The sequence below is a fragment of the Pinus tabuliformis genome, chromosome 6 (assembly GCF_031772625.1).
Source record: "Pinus tabuliformis cultivar Carrire ecotype Pingquan chromosome 6, CPIR1, whole genome shotgun sequence".
In the NCBI taxonomy this organism is placed as follows: Eukaryota; Viridiplantae; Streptophyta; class Pinopsida; order Pinales; family Pinaceae; genus Pinus; species Pinus tabuliformis.
Window position 1 is genome coordinate 861,198,643 of NC_142292.1, and position 21,246 is coordinate 861,219,888.

Genomic DNA, 21,246 nt, shown 5'->3' on the forward strand with positions numbered 1-21,246 from the left:
AAATGGCCTTTCACACATAAATGCAGTTATTTCCCACAATGCTCATTAATGATTTGTTATCCCTTAACTTTATTGCTCATAAATGTTTGCGCCAAAAAATGGGATGAAAGCTTCTAGGGTGGCGAGCCATTATACTGCAATGATAACAATTGTACAATTTTCGAAGCAATATCGTAGACCATAATATCGCAAGATGTACCTTTCATCATTCTTACCTCCTGATGTGTGTCTGCGAGATGTGAGCCGTCCATTTGTTGTTTCACGTATGGTTAATCGCTAGGTTTGTCCTATGCAATAGACTTGACGGACTTGAAATATTTTCTTTTATTACTCTAAGGTGTGGGTCTGGGCGTGAATCACATTTTGCAATATCGTCTTGTGGTAAGTGCAAAGTGTTTGATTGAATTCCCAAAATGCGATGCGATAAAAGTCAAAGCGCCATTACGGTTTCGCAACTCGAAAATCTTGCTATATCATATTTAAGAGAGAACTCTTTGTGGGTCATGTTATGCGATGTGAGACTTAATCTTAAAAAGCTTAAGGACTTCTGTTTTCGTCGGATTTTATGATTATTTATACCATGGAGCCCTTATTTTAAACACTTTGCTTGATTTTGGAGGTTTTTTTAGAAAGGTCCTTTAGTGGGTTTTAGACATGCTATATATAAAAAAGATAAGTCTTTAGTAGTTCCCAAAAAGGTTTTTGATTGTTATATTTTCTTTATTAAAAAAATAAAAGAAATGACTAAACACTAAGTTTTGTTTTTTGAATGAAAAATTTTGAAGGGTCCCCATTTAGTTAATGTAACATTAACTACTATTATTAACAAATGGGGAGTTGTTGAATACCACAATGGAAGGCTATAAACACAAGTGAAAACTACTTTATTTGGACATTATCATGAGACATTCTTCTATTCTCCTTCCTAGTTTTGGCTCGCACAAGTCTAAGGCACCTCTGCAGAGGAACATGTTCACTCAAAGATGAAATTGTAGGGTCTGAAGCTCGCATTTCTATTTTATGGTTTCGGTCCTCAGTCGCAGGCACAGAACAGAGATATCATGACTCCAATCTCTCACTACCAGGCTCATCCATGTGACTAAAGCATCCCAATCTCACACACAAATCTTCCATTGTGTGACCTACATCTAGGGTTTCAAAATCACAGTCACAAACTGCAGTCGTTGGCTTATAAGATTTAGGGAGTGACTGAAAGATTCCCAGTCGCACACATGACTCCTCCTTCATGTGACCAGGACCTAAATGATGAAATTTCAGTTATTCGAAGATTTATCTTAGTGACTACAATGTTCATCAATTGACTGCATACATTGACAGTTCATTAAAGACTCAAGAATCAGGGTTTTTAGTATAAGCATTGTTGGGTTCATTTCATGGATGTTGTAGTTGTTTTACTAGATAGTTGTGTGGATGAAGATATGAATCATCGTATTCTCTTTTTCTGAACCATTCGATGACAATATAATAAGAAGAAAAATTTGAAAGGGTTTTCCCCAAGTGGGTTTTTCCTTGGTCTCCAACCAATCCTGGTGTCTCTATATGTGAATGATTTTCTTATATTGTTTCATTATGTTCCACTGCAGTGATGATGATGATATTGTTCTTTCTATATAGGTGCATATGCTATTAAATAATGATGTAAATTTGAATAATTTTATGATTTTATGGGATGAATGTAATGCACTAATGAAGAAATGCAATTATCAAAGAAAATAACAATAGGGCCCTAAGAAAAATTAACATGGTATCAGAGTTGGGTTGAAGAAAAGTCATGGAGATCAACACTACGATGACACCATTGATGGAAGCAAGAGAGGATGAAGAAGACCTAAATTAATTCTAGGGTTTGAAGGAAACCCTATGAAATCTTTGTAATAGGTTTTGATGGATATTAGAAGGGTTTGAGAGAATCCCTGGTTTATGGAAAACATTTGAGATATGAAATCTAGAAACCCTAGCAAGTTCAATGTGAAGATGCTCAAGCACTTGTGTTAGAATTGATGAAGCCCTAGATGGGGTAGTCTCTATTATTTTTTTATTTTTGATAAAGTTTAAATAATGAAATAAATATTATCATATGGACAATAAAATGATGGCTCTTGAAGGTTAGTTCAAGAGGGAGATGATCAACTATCATTGAAGATAAGTACCTTTTTTATTTTTTATGCTCATTTATGTCTTTAGTTTTGTTTAGACTTATGGATCTAATTATTGTTTTGATTATTACTTATGATTCCTACATGTATACTTGAGTAATTTGATGCTTCTAACCTCCTGATGAATTGTGATAAGTGGATCCCTCTTAAGGATCATGGCTAGTGCAGCAAGAGAAGAACTAGCGTTGGAAAAAGTAAAAAGGCACCTATTGCAAAGGTGACAAAGTGTTACTTGCTACCTATGTAAAATAAGAAGGTGTACTTGTATCTAAACACTACAAGGTATGTATGCTGTTATGTTTCAGGTAAGCCCTTAGGAAGTATGATGAGAATGTCTCTTTCAGAAATGGCTCATGCATATGAGAGTGATTTGGATTCATGGTTCTTATGATGAAATTGTGCAAGTATCTTGAACTTATTGATTCTATGAAGATACTTAATATTGATCTATGATATATTGGTATACTTGATGTTTGGCTAACATCTATCTTTTGGATATCTTGATCCAATAAAGAAGGCTAGCACCGTGATTCTAATAGATGGTAACTTGATACTATTAATAATGTTTGTGAAAAGCATGATGATAAAAGTGTAACAATGATATTTATATTCAGGATCTTTTTTCGTCCATGGTTATATTTTGATGTGCTTAGTAATTATGGCATATGGTAAAATTGAATGCCCTGACTTAATGTTGTGATCATGATTCTTGAATTCTACCCCTATTAGCTATTTGACACTAACCCTTGATGACAAATTTATGTTATGATGAAGTAGTTGATGATAACACGATATAACCATGATGACTATGTGATATAGTCTGACTTTATGATCTAACAAATATGTTGATGCATGATAGTATTATAGACATGTTGATGACTTAAATGAAGATGACTGAAGCGGTCTCCCATTCAAAGGGAGAATCTCTCCATAATATCCCTACTCCTATTATCATTTGCATTATATGTATATTATTTGTTGTTGAAGTAAGATTTATGGACATGAATAGTAAAATATATGATATTGTTGGTCTGCAGCAAAGTTCTGATATGAGAAAAGAGAAATTTCACTTACTATATGACTCACTCGCACTGAAGTAATCTCAAGGGTGCGATTGTAATCTCCCACTGCACAAAAGAAGGCTTATGGATGCAGTTATGCCTGCATGACACAACAATGAATTTTTGTGCATGAAATCAGAAGTTTACCTAAAGGATGTTAGTCCTATAGACATGAAGTAGACAACATAAAGTTTTATGTGCAGGAAAGTTTGAATGAGTTACTGTAATGTGAATATGTTGACTAAACTTGTGTTTGCAGGTGACTGGGATATGCATATTGTGATTTATCCATTGAGGCTAGTGTATGACAATATTTGATAACAATTGCAAGAGTTTGACATGATTTGGCTAATTGATATAGATGGTCAGTATTTGAATTTTTGACATGATGCTTGATAATGATTTAGAACTAATTGAGATATGTTTTGGGCTATAAATCTCACTGTGATAGAAAATTTGGGATTTAACTTGATGACTAATGATTGGATCTAAAAAATGATGATTTTCCTTTATAAAAATCAGGCATAGTGACTTATTGACATCATTAGCTTTGAAAAAATGGTTGAAGTATTGACAAATGTGACTCAATATGAAGTAATCTCACAATAAATGAATGGAACCTATTCTTGGTGCGTACATCCACATCTAGTAACTTATATTATGATCATAAGGATGACTTTATGAATTTTTTGTTGATATTGCTTAGCAAATAACAACATGTTGGCATGATAATAAAGTCATAACTTGATAATTGGATGAGACCTCTACCCATCACCTAGTTTAAATAATTGATACTATGATATTAATGATTTTGATAATACTTCTGATCTGACATCTAAACTTTGATAAGATAACTTATTTGATTTGATTACACAAGTATTGATTTGTGTAAGGCTGAACATGTTGCTTTGGTCAAGTGTTATGATTGCAAAAATAACTGTATGAAGCAAGCTTCCCAATCCTGGTATGTTCATATTGACATTTATTTGGTGAAGCCAAGATGATGTGTCAATCCAAACCTCTACTTCAAAAGTGGCCATAGGTACAAATTTGATTTTGGTTTTACATACTAATGGACTACTCTTGACAAGTAATGAGCCTTTGATGATCAAAGTAAGAGGGAATTGGCTTATGAAGCTCAAAATAATGAATCATGGCATGATAAATAAATTTCTGAAGTTGGGAAAAGAAAATCTATATTGTGAAGCTATTAAATAATTTTTGGAAAGTGGAAATGAAAATCCTTGGACACTATGATTGAATTTCAAGAAGTTATGAAGAGACATTGTTGAACCTGACCTGGAAACCAACAGCTGATTGAAGCATTGATGTTCCCATCCATATATGTGTGTGTGTCTATGTGTTTTGAGCTGCTTCATACACATTAAGTTTTCGCCAAGCACCCTTCGAGATATTCGCATTCTTCCTGTTATATGTGATTGCATGGATAAACTGATGATGATCGGGATTGTTATGGTGAGCACATTTGGATGCTACCCCAGTATGAGACTTGTCATGATATTTTGATGAGAAATCCATAGCTTCAAGTATGATCAAGGTTGAGTACGAAGTTTCTAGGATAACTAGCTGTGAGGAAGGATGAAGAAGCTCTTTGGAACGTTGTTTGAGAAAGTTATGACTATGACAGGGATACATTGTGGAAATATTAAGTGGATCTAATTGACAAAGAATACCGTATATATCTGGGACTGAGACACCTTCATTGAGATAGTTCTTTTGTATGAGACAAGCTTAGGATTGTGATTGGCACCTCCTTGAGAGGGAGGATGACTATGATATCATTTTTTTGATATATATATTTTGTTCCAATATGATATTTGATTTAATGAAAATGATACAAAAAATATTAAGACATGATTATTACTAGATATGCACATGATGATATGTTGTTGATCAAGGACAATGAGCTAACTCTTCCCCCCCCCCCCCCCCCACCTCGTTCGAGCTCCCAGCGTGTGGAATCGAGATAGAGGGCTCATGGGGTTGAGGGATCTATAGAAAATAAGGTATCACTCCTATTTGTTACCCATAGCATAAAGTAGTAACTCCCCTATCCTGGTCTTTATAGAGTATAACCCAGTTGACATCACACCCACAAGCTAGGCTTGTTTGGATTGTCCCTCCTTATCTAGCCAACAGGTTGAGAAGGCTTGGGGGTGTGTGATCCTTACCTTTGGCAAGTTTGGCATCTCACCCAAGCTCAAATTATGATGCAGGTGTTCTACCATATGATTCTTGAGAGTCATTATTGGGAAGATCAATAGGAAAGAGGATGGGTTGAGTAGTAGCTCCCCTATATCACCTATTGCTCGATATAGAGTCATAGATGTTTACCTCCCCCATGAGATTACAGGTTGAGATATGCTCCCTGATATGGTTCCAAATTGAGATGTGCTCCCCGATGATATGATCTCTGATGTTGTTCCGGATTGAGATAACATCTCCGATGTTGATGTGGGTCATAGTTCTAACTCTCCGTCGATGTTCCAGGGTGGTAGCATTGGAATCACCACTGACAATGATTCCGGTTGGTAGTAGTGGCTCCCCGATGGATAGAGCGTGGTGGCTTAGGCTCCCCTCCGATGACAAATTATTCTTCTTTTAGATTCGAGAATGTTCAATTTATGAGCAAGGAAAATCAAGAGATAAGCCAAAATAAGCAAGAGATGAATTGAGATTATTAATGATGATACATGATGATGAGATACTTGATACTGGATATGATTTGTTGACAGGATACTCATGACATGATGCAGGTGGAATTATCCCTAGTTGAGAGGGAGTGTTAAAATATGAAACTGCAATAAAATTCCACTTTGGACAACTAATTTTATGGATATTATGATTGCATTTAATTCCTCTTTTCGAGAGGACCAAAATTGACCTAAATATCACTCAAAACAGATAATGGAAAGTGTACTTATGAAGAAAAACCCACATGTGCATATTTGGTAAGGTTGGCCCTAAAGCAAAGTGGAAACCCTTGGAAGGCTATAAATACAAGTGACCTCTACCTCATTTGGATATCATCATGAGACATCCTTCTATTCTCCTTCTTAGTTTTGGCTCACACATATCTGAGGCACCTCCACAGAGGAATAGGTTCACTCAAAGATGAAATTTCAAGGTCTAAAGCTCACATTTCTATTTTAGGGTTTTGGGCCTTAGTCGCAAGCACAGGATAGAAAGATCACAACTGCAGTCACTCGCTACCAGGCTCATCCGTGTGATTGAAGCATCCTAGTCGTGCATAAAATTCATCCTTTGTGCAACGGACATCTAGGGTTTCAGAATCATAGTTGCAGACTATAATCGTTGGCTTATAGGCTACAGGGAGCAATTGAAACATTACCAATCACACACATGACTCCTCCTCTGTGCGACTAGGGCCTAAATGATGAAATTTCAATTGTTCGGATTTCTCTCAGTGACTACAATGTTCGAAATTTGACCGTGAACAGTGATAGTTCGTTACAGACTTCAAAATCAGGGTTTTGAGTATAAGCATTGTTGGGTTCATTTCATGGGTGTTGTAGTTGTTTTATTGGATAGTTGTGTGGATGAAGATATGGATCATTGTACTCTCTTTTGTTGAATCATTCGATGACAATATAATAAGAATAATAATTTGAAAGGGTTTTCCCCATGGTTGGTTTTTCCTTGGTCTCCAACCAATCCCGATGTCTCTATGTGTGAATGTTTTTCTTATATTGTTTTGTTATGTTTCACTGCATTGATGATGGTGATATTTTTCTTTCTATATAGTTGCATATGCTACTAAATAATGATGTAAATATGAATAATGTTATGATGTTATGGGGTGAATGTAATGTGCTAATGAAGAAATTCTATCAAAGCAAAGAACAATAGAGCCCTAAGAACCTTTAATGAAGAACTATCTAAGGCTTATCATCCTTAAGGTAAGAAGGAGCAAATAACTTAGACACATTTAGGATGATATTATCTTAATTCTTGAGGTGGAACCATCATTTTACCTGGGTAAAACCATGATTCTCCATTTTTCATGGGGGAAGCTATCTCTTCATCAAAACTAGGGGAATGATCCTCATCACAAACATCTATTTCTAGGATAGGGACACAACAAGGGGAGGGCTACTCAAGAACGAAGAAAAATCCTTTACCGGTGGCATGGCTAAATGAAGCATCTTCCTCAATACATTTTTCGCAAGGGCTACTAGAATTATCCTCAAATATGAAAATATCTTCTTTGGCCGAATTATCATCATCTTGGAACATAAAGAAGAGACCTTTCCAAACACTATGAAAGGTTTCACAAGGACCAATATTGTTAATCAAAAGTGGTGTAGCATTTTCTTATTCCTTGGGCTCATTTTTATGGATTTGAGGTACTATGGGGCCTTCATCTTTATAATCATATCCAATTCCCCAATAAGCAACTGAAAAATCACTCATATATTCTTCATCCATTTGATGATCATGATCTCCTTCGAAATCATCCCATCCTTCACTACGTATTTGATGTTTGCTAAGCTAAAATTCATTCTCTTCTTTGTGGGTAGTATGCATAGGAGATTTTTTTCTCCTAGATAGTCCTTAGTCGGTAACCAACAACCCCTTGAAGCCCCCAGATAACTTGATGTGCCATTTTTTCCACCACTTGAGCCATCCATGTGGTCCCTCGCCCATTTGTTATGAATGTATGTTTGAAGGTGGGCCTCCCGACCCCAAAGGTATGGATTTTCATTGGTATAGTTGAGTAATTCTTGTTACTTGTCATGGGAACCCTTTGGCATGAATGGATGGGGGGATTCGACAGAAATAGTGGGTTAGGTTTGTATTCTTGTCTTCATTGCCTCATTTTTTGGTTACCCTTGTACCCTAGTCCTATGGGATCTCCTTTACTAGCCATTGACTTTAGGGATGGAACTACATGGGAAATCCTCATTTTTGTTGCGTGGTACCACTTCCCGATACCACTTACATTACTCCTCTTCCACTCATTTTAGCCCCATTCATCTCTTTTCCCATCCATGTCCACATGTTTCTATTGGGTCCACATAGCGTTAACCTCCCCCTCCCTTTGTCCACACCTTGGTCAGGCTTGAAACGATGCCCCAGAGGTTGATGCAGCTAAAAAGAAAATAAAAATCATAATTTGGCCACTCTAAACAAGAAATGTACCACAAAATGCAAAATATGGTCGGGACACACAAATTTAGCACGTGGAAAAAAGCCAAACATGATCTCTACCCCTTACCCATCGCCATCACCCTAGTTCCTGTGAGCCCTCATGAGCTCTCTTGATCCAGGTGGATATTGGTGGCCACCTGCCAGGTCCACCTGGACCCCCATCATTGTCTTTCTCAGCATTTTCAGTTTCCTTAATTGTAGCACAACTTACTATTTTTAGTAGTTTTTCGGGTCCTGAACTTCCGGAGCCGTTTTGAGGCCCTAAACGACGTTTTTTGGGGAATCCGGGGGCAACATGGGTCCATGGAATGGACCGATATTGCCTGTTCCAACAATGATAGTGCTCGGATAGATCTTTCTAATGAGCTATTGTACGCATCAAACGAAGATCATATGCCAAAGTTACGACCCCGGGAAGTTGATGTACCAATTTACCCCAAACGGGGCCCACAGTTTGGCGTTTCATCTCCTAGGGTTAGGTTTTGGAATGTTAAGGGTTTTCCATTGTTTCTCAACAATAAATAGGCCTTCGAGCCTCATTGTAACAGAGTTCAGAGGCATGTAGCCATCACATCTCTTCTCAGAGATAAGCTACCATCGCCCTAGCTGGTTTATTTCCATTTCTGGTTGTAAGCATATTTCAGTATTTTCCATTAATGAAATGAAGTATTATTTCCGCTGCATCTTTGTGTATATGGTTATCTCTGTAATTTGTTGCGTTCCTGTTTAAATCCGGATCAGTGGTATCAGAGCGGTCTGCTTTTTCTCTGTTTTTCTTTGCATGTCCCCAACAAGGTCGGGATATAAGGAGTTAGGGCTTGAACTGGTTGAAACTTTGCAAGACCAGCCTCGCAAATCCCGACGGCCTCCCATGGCGGACGAGAAGAAAGACGAGGGGGCAGGAGATCCCATCAATATCTTGCTCGAAGAAGCCCTCGAGCGACAACGGAACGCGATGATGGACAGCTTTGCCCAGATCCTTCAGTGGCTACCCAGAAGCAACGCATCGGCTTCCAGCAGCTACTCTGGAAACGCCACACACTTTAAGGTACAAGTTAATTTTGAGATCCCCATATTCGAGGGTCAGATAGACGCAGATGCCGTAGATAAATGGTTAAATCTACTAGAGGGTTATTTTTCTGTTCATGAATTTTCGAGTCGGGAAAAGATTGTTTTTTCTCTTCTCAAAGCAGCCCCCCACGTCAAGGACTAGTGGGAAACCTACTGCAAGCAGAAGGATGAAAGTACTGGCTCACTATTTTCAGCTGCACCCACCTGGGATTCATTCCGGGATGCCATCAAGGAGCAGTACTACCCTGTCGGAAGCTATGAGGATGAATACATAAAGTGGACCACGCTGCGGCAGGGAAGGGACCAAGACGTGCCGGAGTTCACCAATCTTTTCCATACCCTTCGCACAAAGTTGGGTATCAAGGATTTGGAGCAACATTTGATACTCAAATACCGTGGCTGCCTGCACAAGTACATCCAGGAAGAAATACAATTCCTAAACATCCCCTCGCTCGGCGCAGCATACCGATATGCCGTCAAGGTCGAGCAGAAGTTTAAACAAAAGAAGCAAGACTTTGGATCTGCGAATCCAAAGGGGAAAGGTGCCCCTAAACCACAGAACAAAGGACAAATCCAAGGCGGGACAGCCCAAGACAACCAGCCAAAGCTGCAAGCAAAGAACAGCGCCGCGAAGCCGAGAAAGGACACTGGAAAATGGTGCGAGTTCCATAATAGCTCCACTCACAACACAAGTGAGTGTCGGGCCAAGCAGTCACTGGTGGCTGAGCTAAAGGTTTCAGAATCAGATGCATGTTCCGACTCCGAGTCAGAACCCAATAAGGGGTATGAAAAAGAAAAGCAGATCATTGATGCGGATCCCAGCGCCACTGTTGCTACCGCAAAGATCCAGAAAAATGAACCCGAAGATCCAGAGGAGGAGGAGCGTCTCTTCCACTCCCAGATGTGGGTAAAGGGCTCCCCGATACAGTTCATTGTTGATAGCGGGAGTCAAAAGAACCTCATTTTGGCAGAGGTCATGAAGCGGTTGGGCTTACCGACCACAACACATCCACAACCATACACCATTGGGTGGCTTCACCAAGGACGAGATCTTCGCGTGAGCCAGCAGTGTCGCCTTCCATACAACATCAAGCCCTTCACGGATGAGGTATTGTGTGACATTGCTCCCCTTGAAGTTTGTGATGTATTACTAGGACAACCATACTTGTGGAAGCGACATGCTGTGTATGAATCAAGGCCCCGTGCTGTTATTATTACATTGGGAAATAAGTTGTTCAGGATACCAGAGGTAGCACCACCTGCCGCCATCTCTTTGATTACTGCAAAACAATGCAGTAAGATCATTTCCAAAACCAGGAAATTTGTTTTCCTGATGATACGCCCTCAAGGAAAGAAGAAGACAGTGGCGGCGGCCTCCAAACGGGGTCCCTCTGCACGACAACTACAGATGGACAAGATTGTGGAGGAGTACGAGGACATCTTCACCTCCCCGGCAGGGGTTCCTCTGCACTGTCAAGTCAAGCACTCCATTGATCTGACCCCAGGTGCGCCGCTACCCAATGGACCAATTTATCGGCGCTCCGTTCTGGAGAACGATGAAATCAAGAGGCAGATTCAGGAGCTCCTGCAGAAAGGTCACATCCGTCCGAGTTCATCGCCCTGTGGGAGCCCGATCGTGTTGGTACAGAAGAAGGATGGGACGTGGAGACTCTGTATTGACTATCGGGCGCTGAACAAGATCACTGTCCGTAATAGGTACCCGATCCCGCGGATTGATGACCTCCTAGACCAACTAAAGGGGGCGAAATATTTCAGCAAGATCGATCTGAAGTCAGGATATCACCAGGTACCAATCGAACCCTCCGATGTGTGGAAGACTGCCTTCAAATCCAAGGAGGGCCTCTTCGAATGGTTGGTCATGCCTTTCGGATTGACGAATGCTCCTGCAACCTTTATGAGGCTAATGGATGACATCTTGCGGCCATTCACCAACTCCTTTGTAGTAGTATACTTGGATGACATTCTGATCTTCAGCCAGAGTTGGGAAGAGCACCTCCACCACATCCGACAGGTTCTCCAAACACTGCGGCAACACAAGCTATGTGCCAATTTGGAGAAATGCACTTTTGGCATGACCCAGGTTCAGTATCTGGGATACATCATTGATGAACATGGGGTGCATGTCGATCCAGCCAAGATCCAAGTCATTCGGGATTGGCCCTCTCCAACCACTCTAACAGAGCTCCGCAGCTTTCTAGGTCTTGCCAACTTCTACCGCAGGTTTGTGTTGGGGTTTTCTCATATTTCTTGGCCCTTGAGTCAAGTCACCAAGGGCGGGGCGAAAGCAAAATTCTTTTGGTCTGAATCTCAACAGAAGGCATTCAGGGAGTTGAAGGATCGCCTCTGCACGGCACCAGTGCTCGCGTTACCAGATTTACAACAACCATTTGAGGTCGAGACAGATGCCTCTGACTATGCTATTGGGGCAGTCCTTACTCAACATGGACATCCAGTGGCATATCACAGTGAAACACTTTCAGACACAGTCCGGAAGTACCCCACTTATGATAAAGAGATGTATTCCATTGTACAGGCCTGCCGACAATGGAAGCATTACATTTTGGGGAAGGAAACGGTCATCCACACAGACCACCGACCTCTGCAGTTCATACAGACCCAAGGGAAATTGCAGAATGATCGCCATCAGAAGTGGTCTACATACCTGCAACAGTTTCACTTGAATATCAAGTATAAAAAGGGCAGCACCAATAATGTTGCAGATTGCCTCAGTCGACCACCGATCATGGCGCTAACCACCGTGCTCAACTCTTGTGGGCACGAGACTTCTGATTGGCCACTTCTCTACAAAAGCGACCCAGATTTCGGCCACACATACCAGACACTCTTGGAGGGTCGGCATGTTGCAGATTTTCACCTCCAGGATGCCCTATTATGCCACCTCGGTCACCTTTGTGTTCCTTCAAGCGAGCGTGCCAAGATGATTTGGGAAGCACACTACAGTTGGGCTGCTGGGCATTTCGGGGTCGAGAAAACAGTGGCAGTACTGCAAAATTATTTCTATTGGTCGAATCTTCGACAGGATGTTGGGAAGTACATCTGATCATGTACTGCCTGTGCCATTGCCAAACCGACCATTAAGAAGCACGACCTCTATACCCCGTTGCCTACCCCTAGTCGACCTTGGGAATCCATCTCCATGGATTACATGTCAGGCCTTCCTTCCACTAAGCATGGAAATGACTGTGTTTTTGTGGTCGTCGACAGGTTCTCGAAGATGGCCATTATGATGGCCTGCAAGAAGAATATCACAGCAGAAGCCACTGCTAAACTCTTCTTTGAATGAGTGTGGGTGCACTTTGGGATCCCACAGTCTATCATCTCAGATCGGGACAGTCGGTTTCTCAGCACATTTTGGTCCAGTCTCTGGTCAATGTTGGACACCAAACTCACGAAGTCCACAGCCTTCCATCCTCAAACTGATGGCCAGACAGAGGTTGTCAATAGGATGATTGTGCACATTCTGCGCATGTATAACTCAAAGCATCCACGCACATGGGACGAGAGCCTCCCCTATGTTCAGCACAGCTACAACCGAGCTCTTCACAGCTCCACTGGCCATAGCCCTTTTCAGGTGGGTTTGGGATTCCAGCCACTATGCCCCATTGATGTGGCCATGCCACTTGCAGCTACTCACATGAATTCAGCTCATGTCCAATCCGAAACAGATAAGGCCACCAACTTCATTGAGCGCATCCAACATATTCCCCAGCAGGTCCATGACATTCTTGAGAAATCAAATGCCAAGTACAAGCAGCGACATGATCAACATCGGGTGCCACACAAGTTTCAGGTGGGCGACAAAGTCTGGTTGCATTTGCAGAAGGAACGCCTTACTGGAGCCTATCGGAAATTGAGACCACTCCGATATGGTCCTTACACCATTACTAAGGCCATGGGAGACAATGCATTTGAGCTCAGCATTCCCCCATTCCTTGGCCTGCACCCAGTGTTCAATGTGGACCGCCTTCAGCCATACTTTCCACCATTGCTAGACACATCCGACATTGCAGAACAACTCAAACCCACAGAATTAAATCCAGATTGCATGGAACAAGCTGCAACTGATCGGATCATGGACACACAGATCAAGAACACTCGCCAACAGAATATACAACTGTATCGAGTTGTCAAAGCAGGCCAACTCCTTCAGCAGGGCAAGTGGCTCACCAGGGAACAAGTTCAGCAGAAGTTTCCTCATCTCATGGAGGAGCTCAACGCAATGGGGACCATTGCTTCCTAAGGGGGGAGGAATGATCCAGGTGGATATTGGTGGCCACCTGCCAGGTCCACCTGGACCCCCACCATTGTCTTTCTGAGCATTTTTAGTTTCCTTAATTGTAGCAAAACTTACTATTTTTAGCAGTTTTTCGGGTCCTGAACTTCCGGAGCCGTTTTGAGGCCCTAAACAACGTTTTTTGGGGAATTCGGGGGCAACATGGGTCCATGGAATGGACCGATGTTGCCCATTCCAACAATGATAGTGCTCGGATAGATCTTTCTAATGAGCTATTGTACGCGTCAAACGGAGATCATATGCCAAAGTTACGACCCCGGGAAGTTGATGTACCAATTTACCCCAAACGGGGCCCACAGTTTTGCGTTTCATCTCCTAGGGTTAGGTTTTGGAATGTTAGGGGTTTTCCATTGTTTCTCAACAATAAATAGGCCTTCGAGCCTCATTGTAACAGAGTTCAGAGGCATGTAGCCATCACATCTCTTCTCAGAGATAAGCTACCACGCCCTAGCTGGTTTATTTCCATTTCTGGTTGTAAGCATATTTCAGTATTTTCCATTAATGAAATGAAGTATTATTTCCGCTGCATCTTTGTGTATATGGTTATCTCTGTAATTTGTTGTGTTCCTGTTTAAATCCGGATCATCTCTCCATCATTAAGGAACCCATGATTGTTCCAACCCCTGGTGGGCAATGAACTACCCCACCTTAAGGGGTATCCACTACTACATATTACACATCACATTCTCTATCCACTGGAGCCCGTAGCAGTTATGAAGAAAAAACAATAAAAGGAAAAAGGCATATGAAGAAGGGTGGAAAAAAAAGGTGGGGTAGCTCATGTAACACAATTTCTTCCCTCATACACTCATATACCCAAGTGTGGGATTCCTTTATTGTAGCTACCTTGCACCTTGAAATGTGGTCTGGATGTTCCCCTGATCCCAACTTCATTCCATTATTATATCATTTTCCACCTACCACTTAAGGGATGTAACATGGACATGTCACCCCTTGTAGAGGTTGACACCACCTAATAGGGTCCTTGGTTAATCCCCTATTGAGCTTGGAGACACTTGTACATGCCAAATCCCACTATGGAAGGGCATGCCACCTGTTAGTGTCAGTCTTTCCAGCCTTCCTCCAGTGATCAAATATGCTCTTACAAAGTGATCTCAGAGTGTCAAGGTCAAATTTTGTCATTTCAAAGAGTTTTCAAGCAAAATTTGGTCACTAGGCATTAGGTCTAGGGTTTGCTTTCACTCCTTCTAAAGTTGTCCAAATGTTGGTCCATGTCACCATTCAGCTGAGTTTATCATCATTCATAGGGTTGTCATTATCATGTCAGTGTCTAATGAGTCATTTTAAATCTTGTTCATGCTTCAGTTGTGCCTTGGCAAGGTCATTTCCCTCTCCTAGGTTTTGAAAGCCAATTTCTCTTGCACGGTCAAGTCATCGGAAAAACTTGTATCCAGATGTTCATACACCTTCCCCTATCCTTCATGTACTTTATCAAATGCTTCCCATCCCTTAGATCCCCCAAATTCCTCATTTTTGCACAAACCCTAGTTTCTAGCTACAACTTGGAAATTTTCTAGGTTTGGCCTGTGTTTTGCTCTTTTGGACCCCTTCCCCTCGCTCAATCTCTGAGATTCCACTTTCCCCTACTTCCTAACATCCCTCCCTACTTCCAAAAATTTCCCCAAGAATTTAGAAGCCCCTTATCCCCTTCATTTCGCTTCATTTCGACAAAATTCCTTGTTTCACACATCAGGACAAGTTTCACTCAAAAGATGTTTTAGAGAAATCAAAGATGAATTTTGGGAAACTGAGAGAGGTTTTTGTCCACAACATGCCAAAGAAGAAAAACGTCCTTCACTTTTTGCACAGGTGTCATGGTTTGAGAGAAATGTCAAGAATACCGTTGCCTCAGGAGAATCAAAGACACCTCTGAAAGTGACCTTGGGAAAATCAAGTTTTCTCCCAGCTTGGTTGGCCAAATGATTTTCTTGATGGGTAAAATGATAACTAGACACAAAGAGCTTTCCAACGAGCTATCCTGCACCTGATTTTGACACCGGGAAGGCCTCCAAAAGCCTCCTGCAAAAGCGCGACCCGTTGAGCCTGGCGCGCGACCCGTTGAGGGCGCGCGACCCGTCAGGCTGCCCATTCCAGTGCAAAAATTACACGGGCGCGACCCGTTGAGGGCGCGCGACCCGTTGGGCAGTGCACGCGACCCGTTGGGGATTTCTCCACAGAAATTTGCCAATAAGCTGCTAAATCACTCCGGATTGCTTCAAGGTTGCAGGTAGGCCTCCCATCATTCAAATACATTGTTTGCCAAAGCTTGAAAAGCATGAGAATGTATTTTAAAGTCATCATTTTGAAATAATGAGTCCAATGTATATTTGCTTAAGAAGGTCAAAATGCAAGTAGAGATAGGGTTTTGTTTTGCTGCTCTCAAGGTTATCCCTTTCACATCCTGAGATTGTTCATGAGGAGGGAGGACCATCACAGCAGCATGATATCCCCGGGACTAGCCATGTCAGCTCTCCTCTGCTTGTCACTTATCAGAGAGGCCAAAGGGCCTTATTTGCAGCAGCTCGGCGAGTATTTACTCCACATCAGGTGGAAGGGGTCTCGCCTTCTTCATCAGCTCAGCGAGTGTTATCTCCACAGCAGGTGGAAGGGGCCTCGCTTTCTTCAGCAGCACAAGCAGCACAGAGGGGCAAGCAGCCCAAGATTGATGAGGGGCCATCAGGTGTTCCAGATATAGAGCTTATTGATCTTGATGTCAATTCTCCTAGCCTAGAGTATAAGGAGATCATTCATCACCTTAGAGCTGAAAATGATGCATTGCAGAGGAGATTACTATTAGAGGGGGCACAATGGACAATCTCATATCTAGAGAAGCGCAACAAACAGTTGGAGGATGAGCAAGCTCTTGATGAGTTGTGGAGGATCCGTAGTGACCGCAACTTGAATCGAAGAAGACCCGGTGATCCATTGCCCGCTGAGCGAGAGTCCATGCTTATCCAGCTCAATGCTCACTTGGAGAGGTTGTTGGCTAAGGCCAACCAAGATAAAAAATTGTTGAGAAACATGAAGAACCATTATTGGGCGAGAATGCACGTGTGCAAGGCAAAGATGAAGATGTTCCAAAGGCGGTTGGCCAAGGCACAAAAAAGGAGAAAGAGGCCCGATCCCCTCCATATCTTGGCCGAGGCTTCACTGAAGGACCAAGGCACTAAATAGCCTAGCCACAGCACAAATCCCAAGAAATTTTGAGCATTTTGGGTAAATTTTGGTTTTTTCAGGCAATTTACAGTTTTTTCCCCATTAACGGGTCTCACCCCCCGCGCGACCCTACATCATGGCAACTCCATTTTTCAAAAACTCAGCATTTCCAGATTTTTCATGAGAAGTTACATATGCTCATCAATGGACTTGAGATTTTATGAAGTTTTGGGCCTCCAGAAAGTCAAAAAACAAGCAAAAATTGACTTTCTGCCACATTTTTGAGTTGCAGAAAGCAGTCTTGGGAGATTGCAATTTTGGAGGGGAAAATGAAAGTTACATATTCTCATCAATGGACTTGAGATTTTATGAAGTTTTGGGCCTCCAGAAAGTCAAAAAACAAGCAAAAATTGACTTTCTGCCACATTTTTGAGTTGCAGAAAGTAGTCTTGGGAGATTGCAATTTTGGAGGGGAAAATGACCACCAAATTCAGAAATTCCAGTTGGGTTGGAAAGTAGACTCATAGACCTTTCCAACAAGCCTACTATTGCTCAATGTGGACACCTGGAAGTGCCCCAAATGTGGTCTCAAAGGCGCGCGACCTGTCAAGCAAATTTCTCCAAATTTCACTGTACAGCTCAGAAAAACGCAGTTTGACTTTTTGGGGTGGATTATTATGCTCTTTGATGTAATTAATGTACTTTTATGACACTTTTACACTTATGTACCTCTTCTAGAAGACTCATTCATGAAAAGGGTGAAAATTAAATGAATGAATTGGTTTCCTAGCTTATAGAGGCAAGTTGTTTTGACTGCCTAGTTTTCAGTACTTAGTTTAGAAGTGGTTGAAACAACTCCTAGGATAGTGAGATCGACCCATGGGGGCAGGGAAAGAGGTTAGATGATCTATATTATGTACTTTCTTGCTCATTTTCATGGTTGGACTCTTGAGGGAGAAGCTATCATTGTATTATTCACTGTATCTCTGCAATGTTTGGCTAAGGAAGACCAGGGTTTTGCAGTCCTTTTTGGGATTCTTGTGGTTACATGTATTGATGGTGTGTTTCTCTATGTACCTGTAAGTGTGTTATGTGAATCATTTCCTTTCTTTTCCTTCTGCACATTAAACAAACGAAGTGTTAAAGTAAGAATTCATGACTGTCATGCTCTGCTTTTAAGTTTGTTTAATTTCAATGTTTTCTACTGTTTAAGGAGAATTCAAAGTTATTGTTTGCTCTCCTTAGCTCCTCACCTGTCATTCCAGACCATCCACCTCAATCAAAAGCATCAATACTGTCTCCTACCTCGCCCCAAAGAACCCCCTGCAGAAACTGTGTCCAATCCCCGCACCCAAAATTGCCATCCCCTCAATTTGCCACCAAAAACCCTAAAAACCCTAAATCAACCTTTTGATCAGTTTACTAGCCTAAAATCAGTGTTACCCTATTGGTCATCTCACCCATTGAAAATCTTTACCGAGATAGACCGGAGAGAGCCCTCTCCCGCCCCGTAGGGCTAGCTACGAGGCGAAGTGGTTTGATGTTGCCTTGAGGTTTGCCTTTCTCAGCCTGAGGTGAAATTTCAAGCGCTAACACCACCATGAAGTGCCCCATTGATCCCATGACTTGTAATATTTATTACTTGATTATTATAATGACTTGTTGTATTGGAGGGCAAGGGGACGCATTGGATCTTATGCAGGATTACAAGTGGGTCTTCATTTGGGAATTGGTCTCCCTATACGGGGCCCTAGCCCTCAAGAGGGCCACATTGGCACTTATATGGTGAGCGTTGAGAGCCACGGGCATCCACCATATCATATATTACTTCATGGATCCCCAACATTGATCATTGATTGCTCATGTTCCACCTTTTTGGACGAGGATGATGCACCTAGTTCACCATGCCCAATCGTATCAACACTTGCACCATACACTTGGAAAATGTTCCAGGGTGTCTAGAGGATGTCTCTCGTTGCAAGGGGGGGCTTACATCACCATCCTAACTCTTACGAATGGTCTACAGACATTTTCAATCCACCTGGAAACCCATAAGGATGTCCTTGTGCCCCCAGACCCACTTGGGAGCACCATGTGTTCTTGCTTGGAAAACAAGGGGCCAACCCCTTCTCCACTATGTTTGGAGTCCATTTCTACATCATGGCACCCCTTGGAATTCATTAGGCCTCCTCAAAGGCCCAACGAATCACTTTGTTGATTATTTGACCCTCTTGAGAGGCTTATCTTTACATTATTGAGTTATTTGGTGAGCTTATCACCAAAAGTATTGTTATTATGCACATTATTTTATTTTAGGGGATCATTTAGGCCAATTTAGCTAAATTGAATTCATTAGAGAGTGTATAAATAGAAGAGAGATGATTAATTTTGATCATCATCACCTAGATTGGGTTGCCTTCTCTTGTGAGATTTTCGCTATCCTTCTTGGAGGACGAGTTTGGATGAATTTTGATGTTTGGAGCTCTTTCATTTTGTCTTGGAGCTTCACTATTGACATATGTTAATGATTATATATACTCTTTCTTACATATAAGTACTCTTTTAATGCTATACTTTTTATTTTCTTTTGTCACATCCATGTTGTTGGGATTTTCACTATACTAGGCTTAAATTTACTGCTTTTCTAATGCAAAATTGTGGAAATTTGATCTTTTATAACATTGCACCATGTCATGGGCCATGTATGAATTAGTGAATATTACTAGAGATAAGTCATGCCATAATATTTGATAAATCATCAAATATTGCAAATAAAAGTATAAATACCTTGAAGCAGTTGCTCTCATGGCCTAATTCCATGTGATGTTGTTTTTAAGGCCTCCTTGACTAGGTGAATCCATTCCAAATACTAAAATCTCCTTAATTCCATCTCTCCCAAAGGGCAAGGCACTAATCCTCCATAGGTGATCACTCAAAAGTATATTTTCCTCACCTCTCTTTCTTTCTTTTGAGGCCTAGCCTCTTGTTGTGGCGGCTACAACCACCCTCCAAAATTTTGCTTTAGCCTGTTTTGGAGCCTCCCTACCAACCTTACATAGCACTTTGTCTTGCTTCGTCAAGTACTCAAGCTTCAATGCTTTCCTTTCACAAAGGCAGCCTGTCGATCATAGTTGATCCATTCCCCTCACAGGTTGCTCACCCGGACTTGGTCCAGCGGAAGGCTGAGCAGCTTCTCAGTGAAATTTGCACATAACTAGAGGGAAACTAGCCTTCCCTCCAGGAATTGCGCAATCCTCTCTGACAACCTATTGGGCTCCAGGATTTCACAATCCTACCAACCAACCCTCCTAGCAAGATTTGCACAAATTTTCCCAGCAGCAGGCTATTCAACACAGGATTTGCGCAAATCTGGGTAGCAGTTAGCTACTAGGCCCAGAAATTGCACAATCCCCTTGGGCAGTTAGCCCAACTCATAGTCAGTAATGCACACTTTTCCCAAGCAGTTGAGCAACTGCATGCATGAACAGTCCAGTTGACCAGTTCCACCCGGGGCCGAGGAAACTTGACTTGCATGCACGTATGACTTGATCTTCCCAGAATAGTAAGAGACAACATGCAAAAGGAATCCAATGATTTAGGGAACTATTTTTAGCAGTTGGGGGTTATATGCAAAGTTGTTTTAGAATTTTCCCTCCAAGTGCCACTTTTTCCTAGATTTGTGGCATGTGCATCATAAGGCAAAACTTATTTATTCGACGCATCAGATCTCATTCCTTCACATTGATCTTGGAGCTCTAATATCTCACAACACATCCATGATTCTTTGACACATTCGGCTTAGCTATTCACGAGTAGGTGGCCTCAACTTGTCTGTTTCAACATTTTTGTCACTTTTTGTGTATTCGCTTGTGTGAGTGTTGCTAGCTTGATTTATTTGAACATCTCTTGTCATTTACATGTATTATAAATTGTCCTAGCTCTATTTGGTTGCTATCTCATTGCTGTCGCATGCATGAAACATTTTTGCACAGATGTTCCCCCAACTAGCGAATGGCTTCACCCACATGATTGTTGATCTGTTTGTTGAATCTTCCATTCATGGTTTGCATGCATTTTTTATCACTTATTCTATAACTTAGTGTCACCATGCATTTCATCAACTTGCTTTCAATTGCCCATTAGCAAGTCGGGCCAACCTTGGCCCGTTCTTCGCCTTCACCAAGGCTGCATTGCGCAATCTAGGGAAGGAAGGCTCACCTTCCTCTTCGGC